The sequence below is a fragment of the Dasypus novemcinctus genome, chromosome 23 (genome assembly GCF_030445035.2).
Source record: "Dasypus novemcinctus isolate mDasNov1 chromosome 23, mDasNov1.1.hap2, whole genome shotgun sequence".
Taxonomy (NCBI): Eukaryota; Metazoa; Chordata; class Mammalia; order Cingulata; family Dasypodidae; genus Dasypus; species Dasypus novemcinctus.
The window spans coordinates 32,925,858-32,949,482 of NC_080695.1; the positions used below are offsets into that span (position 1 = coordinate 32,925,858).

At 37.8% G+C, this 23,625-nt stretch overlaps 1 protein-coding gene and 1 pseudogene across 1 annotated transcript in view; both read right to left on the reverse strand.

The window, feature by feature from the left end:
- The window catches only part of HS3ST4 (heparan sulfate-glucosamine 3-sulfotransferase 4), a 529,209-nt gene that overhangs the window by 345,056 nt on the left and 160,528 nt on the right, over nt 1–23,625 (reverse strand). The window lies entirely within an intron of this gene.
- Nucleotides 7,769–10,938, reverse strand: LOC139437469 (eukaryotic translation initiation factor 4B pseudogene; annotated as a pseudogene).

A 23,625-nucleotide genomic window follows, 5' to 3' on the forward strand; every position in this document is an offset into this window, starting at 1 on the left:
AGAAACTGATGATCTCAACAAACCAATCACAAGTAAAGAGATGGAATCAGTCATTAAAAACCTCCCAAATAAGAAGAGCCCTGGGCCAGATGGCTTCACAGGTGAATTCTACAAAACATTCCAGAAAGAACTAACACCAATCCTGCTGAAACTCTTCAAAAAAATCAAAACAGAAGGAACACTACCTAACTCATTCTATGATGCCAACATTACCCTAGTACCAAAGCCTAACAAAGACACCACAAGAAAGGAAAATTACAGACCAATTTCTCTAATGAACCTAGATGCAAAAATCCTCAAAAAATACTTGCTAACCATATTCAACAACACATTAAATGAATTATACACCATGACCAAATGGGATTCATTCCAGGTATGCAAGGATGGTTCCACATAAGAAAACCAATCAGTGTAATACACCATATAAACAGATTGAAGGAAAAAAAATCACATGATTATATCTACAGATGCTGAAAAAGCATTTGACAAAACACAGCATGTTTTCTTGATAAAAACACTGCAAAAGATTGGAATACAAGGAAATTTTTTGAACATGATAAAGAGTATATATGAAAAACCCACAGCCAACATCATTTACAATGGTGAAATCCTAAAATCCTTCCCTCTTAGATCAGGAACAAGACAAGGATGCCCACTCTCACCCCTTCTATTTAACATTGTCTTAGAAGTACTTGCTTGAGCACTGAGGCAAGAACCAGATATAAAAGGCATTCAGATTGGAAAGGAAGAAGTCAAAATTTCATTATTTGCATATGACATGATCCTATACATAGAAAACCCTGAGAGGGCTACAACAAAGCTTCTAGAACTCATAAATGAGTTTAGTAAAGTCTCAGGTTATAAGAACAATGTGCAAAAATCAGTAGCATGTCTGCACACCAATAATGAGCAAGCTCAGGAGGAAATTTAGAAACAAATACCATTTACTATAGTAAATTAAAAAATCAAATACCTAGGAATAAATTTAACTAAGGATGTAAAAAACTTATACACAGAGAACTACACAAGACTGTTCAAGGAAATCAGAGAACACCTAAATAAATGGAAGAATATTCCCTGCTTATGGATAGGAAGACTAAATAGAAAGATGTCTATCCTACCAAAAGTGATCTGCACATTCAATGCAAGCCCAATAAAAATCAACACAGCATTCTTTAAGGAAAGGAAAAACTAGCTATGAAATTGATTTGGAAAGGAAAGAGGTCCCAAATAGCCAAAGACATATTGAAAAAGAAAAAACAAAATTGGAGGAACCACACTACCTGACTTCAAAACATACTACAAAGCTACAGTAGTGAAAACAGCATGGTATTGGCACAAGGAGAGACACAATGACCAGTGGAACCAAACTGAGAGTTCTGATACAGATCCTCATATATATAGTCATATACTATTCAATAAAGCCACCAAACCCTCTCAACTGGGAGAGAATGGCCTATTCAACAAATGGTGCCTAGAGAACTGGATATCCATATGTAAAAGAATGAAAGAGGATTACCATCTCACACCTCATACAAAAATCAACTCAAGATGGATCAAAGACCTAAATATAAGAGTCAAGACAATAAAGACTTTGGAGTGTAGAGAAGCATATACAAGACCTTGTAATAGGAAATGGCTTCATGAACTTCACACCAAAAGCATGAGCAGCAAAAGAACAAATAGATAAATGGTACTTCCCCAAAATTAAAGCCTTCTGCTCCTCAAGAAAGTGAAAAGAGAGCCTACACAATGGTAGAAAATATTTGGTAAACATATATCTGTAGGAGACTTATAACCTGCATATATAAAGAACTCCTATATCTTGAAAATAAAAAGATAAACAACCCATTTAAAAAATGGGAAAATGTTTAAGCAGACACTTCTCCAAAGAAGAGATACAAATGGCTAAAAAGCACATGAAAAAATGCTCCCAATCTCTAGCTATCAGGGAAATGCAAGTCAAAACTACAGTCAGATACCATCTTACTCCCATAAGATTGGCAGCTGTGAAAAAACAGAAGACTACAAATGCTGGAAAGGATGTGGAGGAGTGGGAACACTCATCCACTGCTGGTGGGAATGCAGAAGGATCCAACCATTCTGGAGGACAGTTTGGCAGTTTCTCAAAAAACTAGCTACAAATTTGCCATATGACCCAGCAATTCCACTGCTGGGTATATACCCAGTAGAACTGAAAAAAAGGACTGATATATGCACACCAGTGTTCATAGCAGCATTGTTCACTACTGCCAAAAGTTGGAATCAACCCAAATGCCCTTCAACAGATGAATGGATAAATAAAATGTGGTATATACATACAATGGAATACTATACGGCTTCAAGAACGAATACACTACAAACCCACGTAATAACATGGATGAATCTTGAGAACCTTATGTTGAGTGAAGCAACCCAGGTATTGAAGGACAAATACTTAATGACCTCAATGATATGAAATAAGTAAACCAAGCTGTCTCAAAGAGCTAGAGACTGGATGATAGGCTTACAAGAAATTGGGGGTTAGAGGAAGGATGTAAGCTGATACCTACATATATGAAATCTATGATAAGATGGAGGTAAGTATTTGTACAAGGAAGGGATAAAATGGGGGCATAGGGTTACCTTTAGGTGGGGTTTTGTGGGCTTGAGGGGGGCTAGGGATGGGAGGATGGGTAATATTGCCCAAGAAATTGGGGGGGAGGGTGGGGCAACATATGAACATAGGAGATTGTCAGGTATTTGGTTGAGAGTATAACGCTGAGAAAACCTTTTCAAAAATATGATAAGGAAAATTACCTGTTTAAGATGCTTAAAGGGGATAATCTGATGCAGGAAGGCTCCTAGGGAATATGTGAATGCTCATTTTGCCATAGTGGGTTATATCATTGGATAGAGACCCATATAATGAGAGTGAAGGTATACCCACATCCCAGGGAGGACTGAGGCCATCAAATAGAGGGAACTGTATCTCTCAAGAGAAACGGTGGCTCCCAGTGCATTAGGGGAGTTGAGTATGTCAAGCCCTCAACACACTGCTGAAATTATCTCTGAACATGGCCCTTCAAGCAATGAAGATTGACTGTCACTGTGGGCCCTAAGGGGAGGGGGAAAGAGGTATTAAATAGATGGAATCAATGTAACTGTGTGGGGAATAGTAGTGTTTCATGAGAGTACACAAGGATGGATATAAGACATGTAAAATTACACCAAAAATATACAAGGGCTGATAGGCTAAAATGTAAATCATAATGTAAAACATAAAATAACTAAAAATTTAGAAAATCGTATAGTCTAAAATATAAACCATGATGTAAACACAAGTATTACCTTGTTTGAAAGCTATTGTCTCAATACCTGTACATCAATTTCAGTAAATATAGTATGAATATGTAAGAAGATTATTGCTGTGGAAGGGAAAAGGTTTTATGTTGGATATGTGGGAGTGCTGTATATTGTATATATGAATTACTGTGATCTAAATCTCTTGTGAAGATAAGCTTAATAATTAGAAAAAAGAAAAGAAGAGGAAAGGACGTTAGACACTGAGGAAAGGATGGAGGTGGTTGCCTTGCTAATTTGCATACAGGGCAACACTTATTGCAGTGATGGAAGGCAAAACATCCAAAACAAAGCTTTTGCATTTTTAATTTTTTGATACCCCAATTTATTATTACCATAATTTTTCCAAATTAATATGTATTCTATATCTAACCTTTGAACTCATCGCTATATTCCATTTTACTATTAAGGGAACCTGGCAATATATTGGGCTTCACTTTTCAGGAAGTTTTGGATCACAGAGAGGTTCAACAATGGCAGCAGAGGTATACTGGTGTGGGATGTTATTGACAGGGGACACATGGTTGGCAGGGAGTTCTATAGGGCATATATCCAGGGTACATAAAAATGTTTGGATATTTTCATAGTGGATACAATTAAAAACAACAACTGAGTGAGTGCTGAGTTCCTAGCCAGGGGAGCTCTATCACAGTCCCTAAGGGAAGAGCAACAATCCCCAAGTGCAATGGCGAAGACCAAAAAAGAATGAAGATCCAACAATGAGCCCTTGATACTAATGACTATGCTTGTGAGCCTATGCACCTGAAATAAGAACAAGGCCTAGAGCTTCAGGGTGCCTAAGAATTACCTCAGGAGAGCTTCTGTGTTGCTCAAATGTGGCCAGTCTCGAAGCCAAACTCAGCATGTAAATTCATTGCCTTCCCCCCAGCATGGGACATGACTCCCGGGGATGATCCTCCCTGGTGCCAAGGGATCACTACCAACTACTAGCTGATGACGTAACTAGAAAATTACCTTGAATAAAAGGTTCAACTTGAACCAGCAGAATATCTCAGTCTCATATAATACCAGGAGTTAAAAATGCTTTTTGACCTGAATCAAGGGGGAAATGGAAAGGACAAATGAGTTTATATGGCTATGAGTCTCCAAAAAAGAACTGGGAGGTTATCAGAGGGGTTGCCCTTATGCACACCTCAGCAGATTCCCAGAGACAGATAAAATAGATACAACCCTGGGTATTGGTTCTTCTCAGGAATACAGAGACCCACAGGTTCTATGATCATGGCAGATGGAATTCAGTGCCATGTCAGTTGGCCTTTCTTTGGAGTTTGTGTTTCTGTGTGATGGAGCTGGACTCAGATGTGACCTTTTTTCACAAGCCTCTCCTGTTACTTTTGCCAGAACTGTAGTTGGTGCTGGGGCTTAATATATACTCAGGGGATCTGAATCTCTGAACTGACCATATGCTAGCCAGGCCCTGAGCCTCAACAGACTTCAGCTCCTACACTCTGGTTTGTTGGACTTACCCTATTCAGCTACCATGGAGTTGAAGAAGGTCAACCACCACACCAGGGAGCCAAGAGTGCCTACAACTGAAAGCAGGAGAATTGCATCCAGCATCCATGTGGAATCTAAGCCCCCTCTTGATATAGATGTGGAGTGGACACAACCACTCCAAGGTCCACAGGATGGAGGAATAGAATATGGATTAGAGTGGACTTACTGATATTCTTTTCATGAACTATTGTGATTAGTAATCGAAGAAAATGTGGCATTGGTGTGGAGAAAGTGCCATGGTGGCTGCTGGGTGCAGGGAATGGGAGGAAGAGTTGAGATGTGGAGGCATTTTCAGGACTTGGAGTTGTCCTGGGTGATGCTGCAGGAACAGTTACCAGACATTGTATGTCCTCCCATGGCCCACTGGGTGGAACAGGGAAGAGTGTGGGCTATGATGTGGACCATTGACCATGAGGTACAGTTGTGCTCAGAGATGTATTCACCAAATGCAATGAATGTCTCATGATGATGGAGGAGATTGTTGCTATGGGGGGAGGAGTGGGTTGAGGGGGTGGGTGGTATATGGAGACATCATATTTTTTGAATGCAATATTTAAAAAATAAAGACAAAAAAATCCAATGGTGCAAATTTTAATTATAAGAAAACACTTTTTACCTATTATTTTTGCAAAGTACAAAATAATTACAATCTCTAGTTTTATTGAGAAAAAAGTTAGAACTTTTCAAATCTACTTGCTCGTAGGTCTATATATTGATAGAAGTTTTCCGAAGGGCAAAGAAATAAGTATCAAAATCCTAAAATGAATAAAGTATTCTTTCAGCAATTCTACTCATTTGAATTGATCCTGAGGAAATTAGCAGACACAAAATAAGTAAAAGAATTTTTCATCACAGCATCATCTAATATTACCAACACAGTTACCAGTAATTGCCTTCATGGAGTTGAGTCTAAAAGAAGAGAAAAGTATTAGGCAAATGATATGAAAATGTAATTATACACCACAAAAATACAAAAGAAAAACTAAACAACTAATACCAGAGTTTTGAGCTCATTATGGTTTATACACTATATAATGAAATAGTTCAAAGACATCAAAAGTATGTCTTTGAAAAATATTTAATAAGAGAAAATTATCACGATAGTGTAATATTGCCTGATCATTATTTATTTTGTTCAAAAAAATAAAAGACTAGTAGAAAATAAAACATGTTTCTTCATTATAGTCACCATTTTTCAAATGTACATACCTTACTTTAAAAAAAAATCAGATTTACTTGGAGAAAACAAAAATCCCACAACCCAAAGAATGAGGATTTTACCTACCAGGTATTAATTCTACAGATTACAAATCATTTTCATAGAAGAGATTTTTGTATAAATTTTACTGTATTCAGGAGATGGAAAAAAATCATCCCTATTTGTTTTAATGGGGACAGGGTATGGGAATAGGAAAGAACAGTTTTGGATACAAGTATTTGGAAGGAAGGTAGACATGAAGAGAGTAAACCCGACCTTTTCATGATCTACAGGAAATAGTTTAAATTTAAAAAACTTTCACCCCTTGTATCTCTTTCTCTAAAAGCCCACTTTACAGCCAACCCATGCAATTACTTAAAATTAATTCACTTAGAATGATTTTTATGTCCACTGGGTAAATTATTTATTATGTTCACTGCTGCAACATCCAGCATGGGTGAACAGGGTCTAACCTTGGATTGATGTGAGAAAGACTTGCAAACAAGAGACCAAGGTTTTAATTCTCTGCAGGTACCATCACTGTCCATGGTGGAAAGGACGCCATTTACCAAGCTGACCCCTACAAAAGGTGTACATGAAAGCAGGCAAGTTAAGCTATTTTGTTTCAAAATAAATTTTTTCCCAAGAAAAACCAGGATCTTGTTAAATAGTTTTCTCCATCATTTATTCTCTCAAGAGAAGCTAAAAACAAAAACAGAAACAAAACAAATAAAAAAACATAGGTTCAGGCCACATTATAACAATCCAAACTGAGATTTCAGTAGAGAGAGGAGGGAACTTATAAAAAATAAAAAAATAACTAATCAAGTTTGTAAGAAATGGTCCCAATTTAACTGTCCCTATTTATCCACCCTTATTCACCACTCAAGACCATTAATCCTAGAGTTTTCTGACCTGTAAAAGGGGTCAAAGAAGCAGGAGCAGAAATAGATGGATGGAAGAAGAGTAAAGATTTCAAGGAGCCAATTTGCTTGAGAAAAGCAATAATTCCTCATTTGATGGTTCCCTAGTGGCTAAGATATAAAATGTCTAAGAGATTAGGTATGTGACTTAAATAGAAGCTAGGTTTTGGAGAGGTGATAGTAAAGGGTAGCATGAGGAAGTACAACGATGATGAGACTAAATTTTTAAAGCTTCAAGGTTTCAAAAGAATATAGATATAAAGGATAGTGTTTAGAAAGTGCAAAATCAGGACACATAAAGGACCTGGGAATTCCTGCAACCCTTTAGTGTTTCCTGCTCCAGGAAATAATCAATTATGTGTTTATTGGAGGGCACACTATTTCTCTATTACCTGGTGCAAAATAATTCATCACCTCCCAAGCTTCTTTTCAAACCATGACTTTCACATTTATTTTGGTCACAGAGCAGTCTTATTTTTTCATAGCCTGTAGACTCACTCCCAACTACATCCCTGAGGAGAAAAATGAAGGAATTCCCCTTAGACTGGCCCCAAAAGCTCAGAATTAAATAAGAAGAGACTAAAATGACCTCAGAGACTATTTACCTTATCTTTCCATAAATGGAAAATGTAGTTTGATAAGCTTTCAGAATTCATATATGCAATAATAGGATAGTAGGAATTAAAAGGAAGAAATCTCACTCTTCCTTTAATTGCCCTACTGCCCAACCAGATTCCAGACACTGAATCACTGTCATTACCATTTCTGCTAAATGGAGGTCCCTAGGCACTAATCACACCGGCAACTGCATGGTCATAAAAACGCACAACTTTTCCTTTAAAAGCTGTATGCCTCTTTCTGACTACATTGGCAATTCCCCAGTTAGTTCAATACTTTAAAGGTTGCAGCAGCATGCAAAAGAAATTCATTTCATTTTTTTTTAAGTTAAGAAAGGTCTGCAGGAGATGGTATCTTTAATTTTGTCTCATCTGGATAGAGGTTTGATTTCTTCTTGAATGTTCCAGGATGGAGTGAGACTTGGAGGAAGCACAGGATGTAGAGGTTTATTCGGTATAATCTTCCTTCTCATTTCCATCTTTACCATCAACCTTGAGAGCAGCATACTTGCTTGCAGAACTGAACTTAGAGGCTGGATTTTCCTCAGTTTTCTTTGGCTCAGGTGCATATCTGGAGTCTTAGTCCTTTTTGCCACCTTTCCTATCAGACTCCTTTCAGTGGTCTTTGTTCCCTCCATTTCCCAGACCACGGATGAAGTGCCCACTTTGGCCTATTTGGGACACTCGCGCCATCTACTTTGTGTTCACCTTGCTGGTCCTTCGTCAGATGGTTGATCTGAAGCTCCCACTTGTAGGACATTGCTGCTCTGTGTCTGAGTTCTGAGATGGAGCAGGAGGATTAGAGCTTCACTTCACCCAAGTATTCTTTGGCATAACTTTAGGGCAGGGGTTCATAACCAGGTGTCCACAGACCGCTGGGATCCTTGGAAAATTTCAGCAGGTACATGAGCTTCAAATGAAAATTTAAAAAAACATTATTCTTGTAGGGACAGGTTATTGCAGGTGTGATATATTTATTAAATACTACACAGTATAGTGTGGGCTTAGTATGATTTTTTTAAAATGTATTTTTATTTAAGTATATCATTCATACATGAACATGCATAAACAATAAATGTGTAGTAAAGATTGTATTGTTACAAAATAAAAATAAATAATGTCACACAGGAGTCTCATACATCACCCCTCCACCAACACTTTGCATTGCTGTGAAACATTTGTTACAAACTATGCAAGAACGTCGTCAAAATATTATTACCAACTATAGTCCTTATCTTACACTTGGTGTATTTTTCCCCCAACCTACGCTATTTTTTAAAAATAAATATTTGCTGCAGATGTTGTGAACTTGCAAAACAATCATACAGATGTATAGATATCCCATACAACACCATACCATGGTGGAACATATGTTACAGATTATGAGATAATATCATCAAACTATTACCACCAATCATGTTCCGTAGCATACATTTGGCACACTTTTTCCATACACCTCTTTTATCAACACAGTACAGCTTTGACATTGATGCAAGAATATTATAGTATTGCTGTTAACCACAGTCTGTAGGTCACACCAATTGTAGTTTTCCATATTACCATCACCCTGCAATAGTGACATACATCTGCTCTAGCTCACAGAGGGACTCTCTTGCATTTGTACCTCAGCCACTATCCTCATCCTCCTCTGGGTTCACTGTGTTATTCAGTATGATTTTTATTTTGATGTAGCATGTTCTAAGTGCAATGGATAACTGCCTGTAAAAAAGTTGGTAAGGATGGCAGAGATGGTTTTATGAGGCTGTAGGAAAACTCAAATTTCTAAATGTTTGCCAAAAGGGACCATTTGAATAGACGTTGAACCATGTTAGATTATCAGGTATTGAAAGTATGGGGAAGCTGTAAAACATAATTTTGAATAATTCTAAAATTTAGTGTAAAGACATACCAATGTTGAGTGTCATAAAACTATCTGCCACTACATTCTAAGAAGTGGTCCTTGGTTTTCACCTGACTGGCAAAGGGGTCCATGGAACAAACTCCTGCTTCAGAGGTTGATCAGGTTTGGGAGGCTTAGAAGTTGGAGAATAAGTGTCTTCTTCCTTCCTCAGTATTTCATTTTCTAGAGGCTTCTTGTTCTCTCTCCACGCATTTCTGCCAGATGTGTCAGAGTTCTTCTCTGTGATGACTCACTTTCTGTCCTTGACCGTTCCTGTTCCTGAGTTTCTTCACTTCCCCAACTTTGGTGTCTTTCTCGAGGCCATCGTTCTAGCATTGGCTCATCCAGCTGATGCTGCAATTTCTCCTGTTCCTTCTGCAGCCATTCTTCTACTTCCTGTAAACTAGTAGCTGTATCAACGAGCTTTGCCCCTCCAAAAACAGAAGCTGCTTAACTGGACTGGGAAGGGCGAGTAGAGGAGTCATCTTCTTTAGTATTCTGAAGCTTTGGATTCAGTTTGGATCTTTGGAGTGGGGGAGGAGAGACCTCCATCCTCTCACTTATAATGATTGAGAGTAATCATCTCTGGAGCTCCACAACCAATCATCCTGTCTGTTGTACTGGTCTTCATAGCAGTCCCCGCCTTCTCTGTTGTCATCATTCCTGTACTACCCACTACCAAATGGTCTTCTGCTGCTGCCTATCCTGGAGTCATAGCCTCTATCATAGTTTCTGCTGCCTCTGTCATCAAAGTGATCTCGATCCCATATCAATCCATGTCTCCATGTCCCAATGTTGGCCATTATGATACCAGTTTGAATCATAATGATCATGATACTGGTCTCCAAAGCCACCATCACCTCTTCTAGGTGTGTAGTCATCAAAGCTCTCTGTGGCAGGAAGGGCCCTCCAGTCTGTATCTGTTTTGTCAGAATCCCAATTTCTATCTCAGCCAAAAGAATGATCATCTCTGTCTTTATCGTGTGCTTGATCAGCAACATCCACTTAAATTCTCCTCTTACCTAGAGACTCATCATTGAGGCTCAGGGCACTGAGCAGGGAATTCAGGTCTTCAAATTCAGCATAAGCAAAACCTTTCGACCTCTCTGGATTGCTCAGTTCGTGTGGTAAACACACTGCACTGGTACTTATTAATAATTCTCTAAAGAATTCTTTAATAGAGTCTTCTGTTACATCACAGGGCAGATTCCCTAGAAAAGCAACATAGGTAGGCAATCTGGGAAGATGGCTCCAGTCAATATTGGGTTCCTGAGCAGACTTTGAAGCAGTGAGAAGGATGGAATGGTCAATTGGAGGGGTCCTATACACATCATCATCATTACTGTGTCAAGTAGTTGAAACATCTCCTTTCAGGTGGTCTATTTCATCAGCCCAGCTAACCGATTTGAGAACACAGTTGTCTTCTCCACCAGGCCCCATCCTCAGTCAGGGGGGAGATAGTATTATTCTTTGTATTATTCTTTTTTGCTGAGGTCACCATGTTGGGAGAGGGAGAGCTACATGCATTGCTTTTAATAATAATAGTAATAATAATTATAATAATAACCCAGACAATAATGGGCTAAATAAGTGCCAGCCATTATTCTAAGGATTTTGTAGTCACTTCATTTAATATTCTGGAGTAATGCTATGACATCAATGTTATCCCCAAGGGACACAAACAAGAAATCCTGAGGGTAAAAGAGATTTTGTAACTTTCCTAAGTTCCTTCAGCTGCAAAGTAGCAGAAAAGGTGTTCGAATCCAGATAGGCCATCTCCAGAGCTCCAATTCAGGTGCATCAAAAATAAATGGGTGATAGACAATACAGAAAGTCAGTATTTCAGTTTGCCAGTTGGTCAAATGCATAGTCTTGACATTCCCTAAATATATTGCATGAGAGTCATCACAAGCTGGCTTAATGGGTAATGGTACATTCGTAGACATTTGGACATTCAGGTGGAGGAAAAAGATGCTCTAATTCCTTCCTTCTAAGTCCTCAGCACTCTAGGATCAGTGTCAGACACTGTGATAAAGGTGGAATTCCTTGGCCTATTCTGAAAACAACCAGCCACATGGTGGGAGTGAAAGACGTCTCTCCATCAGTAAGAGTCTTTGTCTTAAAAATGATAAAGTGCTTCCTTCCAGAGAATTCCATGGAGCACATGTCCAGAGAAGTTGCAATTTCATCTGGGACCTTAGCTATGTGACTGATGGCCGGGTTGTGTGAACTGATGAGCATAGAACTATAGAACTACCAGTGCAAAACAAATGGGTGTTTGCAGAGAGAAGCAAGTCCAACAAATACATTGGAAGGAATGGGTGGAACATTTACAGGGGGAAATCTGTGATATTTTAGTGCATTGCATCTCTGGAAATATGCCTCTCTGAAGACAGGACACACATTCATATAAACCACACAGTGGTATGGTGGAACGGTGACCCTTTGTTGAAGACTTCCTCTAGGAGAAGCTTTCTGTAAAGGATGACAATGAGGACTCAGATTGCAGTGGGTTGATGAAAGAGCAATCTTTGTGCATTAGCCTGTTGTACGTGTATGTGTGTGTTTCTGTTGGCTCTTCTCCTCTTTGTAGGCATGCAAGTCAGGAGGCCTTCACCAAAATGGATTCGATCTACCATGTTGTTCAGACCCAGTTCTCCTGAGGGGCCGAGAATGGTCCAATGAAAAAGCTAGGAACTATTTTTGCTGCCATGGATCTGAGAATTGGGTGACCCTGACTTCCTTTCTTCTTCCTCAGTTCCCTGTTTCCTATGCCCTGGCCCTGGAAAGTCTGGAGTTCACGGAAACCCTGTTTATGTGCCTGGGAAGTTCATACCCTGCACACCTCTTTGAAGTTGATTTCTCATAAGAAGTTTGTACTCTGTCCTCTCTATCCCTCTCTTTTTTTAAATTTATTTTTTAATGTTACATTAAAAAAATATGAGGTCCCCATATACCCCCCACTCCCTCACTCCACTCCTCCTCCCATAATAACAACCTCCTCCATCATCATGAAACATTCATTGCACTCGGTGAATATATCTCTGAGCACCACTGCACCTCATGGTCAATGGTCCACACCATAGCCCACACTCTCCCACAGTCCACCCAGTGGGCCATGGGAGGACATACAATGTCCAGTAACTGTCCCCGCAGCAGCACCCAGGACAACTCCAAGTCCCGAAAACGCCCCCACATCACATCTCTTCCTCCCCTAACCACACAATCCCCAGATGCCAGCACAGGCCTGTGTTCAGATATCACCACTCCTGAGAATATCTCTGTATGGAAAATAACAAAGTAGGAATGAAAATAGAAAGAAATGAAGATTTAGTTGAACAACCAGATGTGATTTTAGCTTTTGTAATGTCACATCATGGCTAAGTGAAGACACCCAAGCAGATTACTTTTATTTTCTAACTTTCCCAATTCTTTATTTAAAATACATAGCAGCACCATGTGTTCTCATCTCTTAAAATAGAACTGACATCTCTCATGGGAAATGGGCACATATTCTCCTTGGTCAGAAGAGAATAAATGAAGCCAAGGATGATGGTTCATCACCTTAATGATACTTTAGATTTGTAGAGAATTTACTTTGCAGTTTCCCAAGTCTTTTACACACACTAGGTCATGCCTGCCCCATACCACTCTGGATCCACAATTGTACTGGTGAGGAAACTGTGGCTGGAAGAAGCTAACTTCCCCAAAATGACAGTGAGTGTCAATGAGAGGATTTGGATTTTGTGTTTTATGACACTTAAGTTCCAGGCTCGTGCTGAGCAATACACTGTAATTCTTGCTTTCCTGGACCACACATTCCAGCAGGGAAAAAAAGTTTTAAGTGAATAGCATCACAAATATATAATTATAAACCACAATAAGGAAAACTGTTTCTAAATCTCTAACAGCAAATGAATGGCTAAATAAATGATGGTTTATCCACATACAATGTATTAGTAGTATAGGCAATAAAAATGAGGCTGTATAAATGCATTTATTTACCTAAACTATGTGCTCTCTGTGTTGATAAATAAAAAGAAAACAGGTTACAGAACAGATTGTAAAATATTATCCAATTTTTATTAAAAGAAAAATAAAAAATGCATATACATACCCCAGGCTTTTAACTGCTATGTTAAACTGCCTTCTTCTAGGTACAAATCATCTTTTTACCACATCTTTAAGTGCAGAATGGGCAAACTACAGGCCATGGGCCAAATCCAGCCTGCTGCCTGTGTGGTAAATGAAGTTTTATCAGAACACATTCATGCATATTCTTTTACACATTGTCTATGTCTGTGTTCATGCTTCAACAACAGAGTTAAATACTTGAAACAGAGACCATATAAACCAAAAGTCTAAAATCTACTATTTGTTCCTCTACAGAAAAAGCTTGCCAACTCCTATTATAGTCTATCCAGGAGTGTAGGAGCACTGATGTTTTGAAAACACAGTCATCTTAATCAAGCAAAACACTGTGTAAGCACTTTGCTACTGTTGCTCATGCCATCTTCTCAACAGCCCTATGAGGTAGATAATATCACCAAATCCACTTTGCAGATGAGGAAACTGAGGTATAGGTCAATTAGCTAAGCTTACCAAGGCCCCACCTCGGGTAAAAGAAGGAACTGAGATTCAAACAAGAGCTTTTAAATGAAATGACATACTTGCTTCTGAAATCAACCTAGCAGAGATTGCTCCTCTTTATACGTTTTTGTTCTAGCTTCCTAAGATCATAAATAGAAATGTTCCTAGAGAAGGGCTTTCTTTGCCTTATCTCTACAAGAAGTCCTGCAATTCTCCCACTGCCTTTGTCTTTGGAGGTAAATAATGAATAGTATTAATCACCTCAGACATCAGTAAGGAAAATGTGCTGCACCTAGGGAAAACCAAAAGTCTGGATGAATAGTGGGGACACAGAGGGCAGAGGTATCAATCCTTTTTGAAGCAGTTGGCTGTGAATGGAAGCTTTTGGAAGGAGCTTGGTTCTGGAGGATCTTATAAGATAGTTCAGTGGGGAAAAGGCAGTCCCAAGAGAGGGTGTAGGATATGCTAAAACCAGCAGCCAATATGGTATGGAGTAAATCTTCCCAACACTGAATGCACCTTGCCCTGAGCAGTTTGGTAAATTGTGAGGACATGCCTGGCCTTTGGTGTAATCATGACCAACATTTACATTATGGTATGCATATTATTTCATAATAAATTTCTTTCATTTTATCTCTTCTTTATATTACATTTAGGTCATTATATTGATTTTTTTTCAGTTATGCATGGGGATTGGTTAAATAATCTATGACATTTATTTCAGGAGGTTCTATAAAATATTTCTTTTTATAAAAAGGGGACACTGGGTCACAAGTAAATGTTGAGAACCATTAGCCTAGTAAATTCAGAGAGCAGTGAGAAATTCCAAAAATCTGGAGCTGAACAGATGGTTGGGGATATGAGTAAGGGGAGGGTATGAATTGAGTGAGATGGTAAGTAAGCAGATTACATGAAAATCCTTGGGCACAAGACTTTACCATGAAGCAAATGAAGCTGAAGCTTTAGTTAGTCCCTCACTTGTTTGAGGCCCCTCCAAGGCCTTCAAAGAGGCCTGAAAGCATGTTCACATGGTCATATGTGATTTATTTGAAAAATATGATATTTGTATTTATTGTTTGCTTAAAGAGCATCCCCTCTAATTGTTTATAGAGGGCTCCATAAAATCTGGATCCATGTATTGACTGGGTACAATTCATGCTTGGACAAAGGGTGTATTTAAGCAGAGAAGTAACATAATCCCTTGTGCAGAAAGTCACTGGACACTCTTTCCTCAAGGAGAAACATTTCCTGTTTCTCATTTCTCAAGCCTTGGCAGTGAACCACACAAATAGGTTCAGGTTCGCTTTCTGCACAGTTCACATATGGACCCAGACACATCACTGAATGGGCACTATGGCCCATTCACCATCAGGTTCAATCGAGCAAATCCTGGAAGTCTACTTGCTTCCAGCATATTTCACTTCCAGAACAAATGAACTATTCCTCCAATACGGGTAGCAGGACTATCCCTTGATACAACCCTAGTATGAGGATACATCTCTACAGTCCTCTTATCTTGCTTAATTTGTGGTTCCTTTACCTGGTTAAGGTACAACTATATCAGCCCTCATCCCAAATGCTTTCATTCAACAACCTTTTAATGTATACCTACTCTGTCCTAGACCTGGGTAGATGCCAGAAAGATACAGTAACATAGTGGTTAACACATAGCTGCTGTGGTCTTGCTCTAACACTAGCTGTGTGAATCTGTACAAACCATTTGACCTAAGTCCAAAGTTATCTCCACCATAAAATGGTCAGAATGACAGTAGTGGGAATCTTCTATTTCTGCCTGTCCAGTAAGGCTTTTTCTTTATTGTTTTACTTTCTACTGTATTCCATAATTATTTTTATTGAGGTGGAGTTTTCATACAATAAAACATATATTCCTAAGTGTTTGGTTTAATGAGTTTTGACATTGTGTATGTTCACGTAAACTCCACTGAAAACAAAATGCAGAATGCTTCCATCATCCCCAGAAAGTTCCTTCTTGTCTTTTTGCAGATTAATTTGCTGCCCCCCCCCCCCCAGTACAACCACTATTGACTTCTAACATCACACATAAGTTTTTTTTTGGTCAAGGTTCATTTGCACAATTTAACGTTTTTGAGCTTCATCATGTTTCTGTGTAGAGGAGTTGCTTGCTCATTTTGTTGTTGTGCAATACTCCATGGAATGAATATATATCACAATTTATTTATCCACTCAACCAATGATGGAAATTTGTGTTGTTTCTAGGCATTGCTTATTTTGAAAAAAGCTTCTATGAGTATTTGTACACAAGTCTTTTTCTGGACACATGATTCTGTTTATTTTGGGTAAATAGTTAGGGGTGGAATTTTGAGTCATTGGTAAATAAATATTCAACCTTAGAAGAAATGCAAAATGTTCTCCGAAGTGGTTGGATCATTAGGCACTCCCCACCAGCGATGTAAGAGCATTCCAGTCAGGTGCCAGTTGCTCCACATCCTAACTCACAATTGTTTTACCAGGTGTTTAGCTCTGTTTTGCTTCATTTGTCTTTTTAGGGGGTATGCGAGGATAACTCTTTGTGGTTTTGTGGTTTTGGTTTGTATTTCCTTGATAACAAAAAATGTTGAACATTTTTTCATGCACTTATTATTTATCTTTTATGAAGTTTCTGTCTAAGCCTTTTGCCCATTTTTTAAGACTTGTGTATTTGTATTATATATTTGTAGGAATAGAATTCTTGTATATTCTGAACATGAGTGTTTCTTCAGACAGATGTACAATGAATATTGTTTTTGTAGTATGTGAGTTGAAATATACGCGCACGCGCACACACACACGTCTCCACATTTATACCTCAGGAGTTTCCAGTTCCATAAACCAACAGATTCTTTTTATTCCTCTTAAAAATATATATATAATCCATCATCCAGGTGGAATCTCAGCCCCCTCTCAATATAGTGGTGGAGGAGACATAAACCTCCCAGGGTCCACAGGATGGAGAAATAAGTATGGTTTAGAGTGGACTTACTGATATTCTATTATGGAACTATTTTGATTAGCAATGGAAGAAATTGTAGCATTGATGTGGTGAATGTGGCCACGGTAGCTGCTGCGGGTAGGACTAGGGAAAAAGAGATATGATTTGGGGGCATTTTCAGGACTTGGAATTGTTCGGGGTGGTACTGCAGGGACAGATGCTGGCCCACTGGGTGGACTGGCGGAGAGTGTTAGCTACAGTGTAAACCATTATCCGCATGGTGCAATAGTGCTCCAAAATGTATTCACCAAATGCAATGAATGTCCCACAATGATGAAAGAAGTTGTTGATGTGGGAGCAGTGAGGTGAGTGAGTTGGGGGGTTTATGGAGACCTAGTATTTTTTTTAATGTAACATTAAAAAAATAAATAAATAAAACCATGAAAAAAAAAATATATATATATAAATTGAGTCCCGAAAAACATCTACCTCACAGGGTAGATGTGATGCTTAAGTGAGATTGAATGAGATAACACATGGGTAGTCTTTAACACAGTATCTAGCACCTAATAAACTGTTTTTGTTGTTGTTATTACTATGAAAACAAAAACAGCAGCCCTTGCTCTTCAAGAAAAATAATATCTCTGTGGGTGAGAGAGGCAAACAAAACAAAACAAAACAAAACAAACCCCAGTCCCTCAGTGCTATGGAATTTTGGAAGAAGACCTCTTAATTGAATCTGGAATGGCATGTCAGGTAAATTTTCTAACAAAAGACTGGAAGATTATTAGGCAGTAGTAAAACATGAAAAGGAAGATGGCAGGGGTGTAGTTTCTAGGCAGTGGGAAGGGCATGTAAAAGGTTCAATGGCATGTAAATGCTTGTGGCATTTTGACATGGCTACAAAGTATGATGTGGCCAGGGACATGATGGGAGATGAGGCCAAGGATAGAGGTGAGGTCAGATTACTGAGGGTCTTTACCACATAGAGCATTTGTTCATTTTCTGTAGACCTAGCTATTCATTGCAACCCTCAGAGCAGCAGCCACAGCACTGCCTAAAGCTTTTTAATATGAAGACTCTTGAACCCCATCTCAGACCTACCAAATTAAAACCTCTATCTTAAAAATACTTTATGTGGCACACAACCCCATGAAATCACCAGCACGTGGGTGGGCCCTACTTGGAATATATGTGTTAACTTATTTTCCCAATGTAACAGAGATAGACTCATTTATAGTTTCCCTACACATGATTCTTCTATTCCTTTTATTTGAACTTATAAATAGCACTACACCTGTTAAATATATGTCCCAGAGACTTAAATCTTCAGCCTGTCCATATGCTGGTTGAGCCCTGAATCTCAACAGAGTTGCAGCCATACATACTTTCCAGTTCAATGGACTCGCTCAGGACAACTAACAAAATAATGATGATGGACAATGCCCATCCCCTAAAACAAAGAGTCTCTACCATGGAGTAGATGGATGGGACTGTCTTGCTTGCAATTGTAACAAGTGCACCAGGCTAATATAAGATGTTATTAATAGGGGGAAATGTGAGAGGGGGAGGGAGTATATGGGAGTCCCCTATATTTTTTATGTAATTTTTCTGTCTAAAATTTCTTTAAAAATAAAGTTTAAAAAAATCAAAAGGGAATTTACAAATGAAAAATAAAATAAAATCAGAAAATAAAAAATAAAAGTACCAGGAAGCAGACGTGGCTCAACTGATAGAGCATCTGCCTACCATATGGAGGATCCAGGGTTCGATCCCCAGGGCCTCCTGACCCATGTGGTAAGCTGGCCTATGCATAGTGCTACCACGTGCAAGGAGTGCTGTGCCACACAGGGGCACCCTCACATAGGGGTGCCCCATGCTCAAGGTGTATGCCCTTCAAGGAGAGTCACCCTGCGTGAAAAATTCATAGCCCACCCAGGAGTGGTGCCACACACATGGAGAGCTGACACAGCAAGATGACACAACAAAAAAGAGACGCAATTTCCCAGTGCCATTGGATAATGCAAGTGGATATAGAAGAACACACAGCGAATGGGCACAGAGAGCAGACAATGGTGGGGAAAGGGAGAGAAATAAATAAAATAAATCTTTAAAAAAATACCTCATGTGATTTTTTAGGTACATTAATGTCTGAAAGCTCAGCAGCTGTAGGCAATGGGAGTCACTGGAGGCTTTTGAGCAGGAAATGATACGATCAGATTTACATGTTGGGAATTTCACCCTAGCAGCAATATGGAAGATGGTTTGGAGGACCCTAGACCACAGAAAGAAATATCAGTTATGAGTCTATTATAACTAGATCACCTTAGACCTCAGAGGTTAATGTCATGTTTGATAAAAAATATCCTCGGGAGTCAATATATCTTGCAAGCATTCCTAGAAACATTTTATTAGAAAACATTTGCTAATATTAGTGAAATCTCCTAATAATCACAATTATTATAATATCGGGTTACTTGACATGTAACAATGTCAGAAGTGCAAAGGATTCCCTCTGCATACTATCTCTAATCCTCAAAACAACACTAAAATACAACTATAGTAGACATGGATTGTCTGTATCCATTTCCCGCTTAGGCCCACCAAGGTCCTATTCTCAGGTAAGGGGTTTGAGTGGGACTAACACCACATTTAGCTATATCTTACTAGCCATGATAATTGGCTCAAAGAAATCATGTAATGCAGTGAAAGCCAATGAGAAGTAAGGAAATGTTTGGAATTACTGTGGGAAAAAAATCAGGCTGCTCTTTTTAGCAGTTTTATTTGTAATAGTCCAAAACTGGAAACAACTCAGATGTCCTTCAACAGACGAATGGTTAAACATTTATATCTTTGGAATACTACTCAGCAATCAAAAGAAATGAACTACTGATACAGGCAACAACTTGGATGAATCTCCAGGGAATTTTGCTGAGTAAAAAAAACAGCCGATCTCAAAAAGGTTACATGTTGAATGATTCTATTTATGTAACATTCTTAGAGTGATGAAATTTTAAAATGGAGAATAGATTAGTGGGATTAGATTGTCAGGGATAGGGATGGGGGAGGATGTTGGAAGGAAGACTGTCTATAAAGAGAAAATATGAATGATCCTTATGGTGATGGAACTGTTCTGTGTCCTGGCATGCATTCATGAACATATGCATGCTATAAAACTGAACAGAACAAAATACATGCACATGGAAGCACGGATGAGTACAAGTAAATCTGGGGAAATGTGAATCCAAGTCGAGGATTTTATCAATGTCAATATCCTGGTTGTGCTGTTGCACTATAGTTTTGCAAGATGCTATCTTTGGAGGAAACTGCCTAGAGAGTACATGAGATTTCCCTGCATTATTTCTTGCTACTGTATGCAAATCTACAATTATCTCAAAATAAAAGGTTTAATTTTAGGAAATGAGTATGAGCAATCTCCACCCTATAGAAGCGCACTGTCTGCTGAAGAAGACAAACATTTAAGGAAATAGTTAAAAGTGAGTGAGATATTATCATAGTAGAAGCCTGTACGGTTGACTCAGAGATTTAGCGGATGTAATTTCTGACTCTCCCTGGAGTAACTGGGAAAGCATTTACAGAAGGAATGGCAAGTGAGCTGGCACTTTAATAATGAGAAGGCACATCCTGGGAAAACACGAAGGCCGGTGGATTGAACCAATGTGCTGTCTCCCAACTGGATACACACATTGACATACACAGATGAACTGACAAGAGAAAAACCAAAATGGAAGAACCTTGTTCTAATGCTGAAACTAGAAAGTGGTGCTGTTTGTCAATACTTTGAGGAATGCAAACTATATACACTGAATGTATAAGTACACTGAAATAAATGACCACAGACCAAACCTTTCGGGGAAAGTAATGGTAAAAGAAGTAATGTGTGGAAAATCAAACAGAACCTCATAAGGAGCCTCTTACAGAAACAAGGTTAGGAGACTGAGTGGGGCACAGCCCCAATTCAATAGCCACTAGCATCAAGAAAGGGCCTGAATCCGTCAGACCATTTATGCCGCCAAGAACCCACTCAGCAGCAAAGGAGTTTTAACACACATGGAGAAGTTGCTGCTGGACTGCCTTAATCACGAGACCGTTTGCATTCTACTCTAGACTGGTGTACTTGATGTTGATGCCAATTTAGAACATCCTCTCCACCTTAAGATAATACTGTAAACAATAATTTTGTAACGAAAATGATTAAGTGCTAACATTAAGTGTTAGTCAATAAGTTAAACTCATTAAATGCTTTGCCTCCCTTAATCATGCAACAATCTGACAAGATTGAAGAAAATTTTCATGGAATAAGAGTAAACAGAACAAAAAAGTTTGGACAATTTGAAGGCAAATAAAAAGCTACAATATGGCTATCCACATCCATTGATAAATTTAAAAAAGAACAAACATCACCTCCACCATTACAAGAGGCTTGTGAAAAAAAAACTTGTAATTTTGAGGGAGGATTTAACATATGAAAAGCAAAGAAGATCTTATTTTCAAGAAAAAATGTTCAGGAAATTTCAGATGCCATCTGCTTTTCACTCTCCAAGAAATCACAGAACACTGACTCTTTCAAATAAGAGGAAATAAAAAGGCAATTTACTGATAAAAAAAGAAAGCTGATAGAGTTAAGGAATTAATTTAAGGGAAGTAATAATGATGGCAAAAAAAATTGATGATACAGAAAATTTCTTTACCTTGTTGATCAAAACAAATACAAGAATTCTTCCTGAATGCAAAAGAGAAAGGGGAAAAAATACAAAATGAAAGGGCTTATTTGAAAATAAAGCAATATCTAAATAAACCTTGATATTTTTAATTCTACCTAGAGATCTTAGAAACTTGTAAAAAAAAAAAAAAAAGGAAATTACACTTCAATTCAATCTCTTCCACCTCAACATTTGATGTCAAAAACAATGAAACAAAATATGCAGTTTTGATGAAAAATTTGTATCCCAGGAATTTTATATTTGGGCATATTGAAACTCCTTTGTGAAAGAAAAAAAAAAGGAACTCTGCACAGAAAAGGGGTAAAGAAAAGAAGTCACATTTACCCTTCATGAAAACATGTCTATAAAACTCAGTAAAATAAAGCATGAATAACTTTAAAAATTCATTTCACATCCTGAAAGCACCTAAGGACTAGTAGTAAGTGCTGAAAAACATGTAAACATATTATTCTCCTGACCTTCAGCACCCAGCTCAGTGCACAGCTAAGAAAATACTAAATGTTCAAGAAATGTCTGTTCCATCATATGTAATAATGATACGATGGAAGAATTCCCATTAAAGTCAAGAATGAGAAAAGGAAATTGTCTCAATTTTTATTTAATATCATTCTGGAAATTGTGGGCAAAATGAAATATAAAATGAAGCAATATTTGCTTAAGTATTGGAAAGAAAAAGATAATTGTATCATAATGTGTGGATCATATTATACTACTTAGAAATCCAAGAGATTCCCTGCAAATTTATTAGTTGTTTAGTAGGTAATCCAGACACTCAATACATACATACAATACATAGGTATGTATATATATGCCAATAACATCCCTACATGGCAGTAATATCCAGTTATAAAACATAATACAAAGATTATCACATTCCAAATAGCAACAAAAATGTAAAGTATCTTCAAAAAGCTTTAGGTGAGCAATGTACTCGACACAGATGAAAAATATTTCTAACCCTTTGATGGGAATATAAAGATAGCAGAATATATTGTTTTACAAGCCATGTCCTTAGGTGGGACAACTGCATACTGTATCGATTTTAAGTCCTTAAACATTTATTTACAAATTTAATATTATTAAATAAAATTCCAAAGTGATTGGATAAGAACATGGATGAAAACGATTCTAAAATTAATCTGCAAGTACAAGCAGATCAGAATAGTATCAAAATATTTAAAAAGGATGATGAATGGAAAATTACAGTATTAGAGAATACAATATAATCAAAAGAAACGATTAAAAGAGTGTCCCAGTACTATATCACAGGTAGGCCAATGGAAGACAATAAAAGACTAAAAATATATATATAAATATTTAGTAGACCCTCAAGTTAGTATTTCAGATAGCTAAGTAAAGAAAAACAAATTCAATAAATAAGTTTGAATAAATTATACCAAGATAATCTGTGAATGAATAGGAATTAAAATTTTTAAAATGAAATTATAAAAAGAACAAAGTCATAGTATCATCCTTCTCTACTTCATTTTTCTCCAAAGTACTTACCAACTTCTAAAATACTATATCAATTATTTATGATCTCACTTATTATTTTGTTAGTAACAAAATGATAACTTCATGAGGACAGGATTTTTAAATGTTTATCCCCAGGGCCTTGAAAAGCTTCTAGTACATAGTAGTTGAGCAACAATATTTGTTGAATAAATGGACAACCAATGACATCAGATAAGGAAGTTTATGTAACCATCAAATCAAAATAGACAATAACATGAAAGAACAGATAACATGCATAACATATAAGATGATTTAAATCTTACTCTGTTTTTAAAAAGGCAATCAAAATTATATGTTCAATTGGAAAAGTATTTGCAACCTATATTA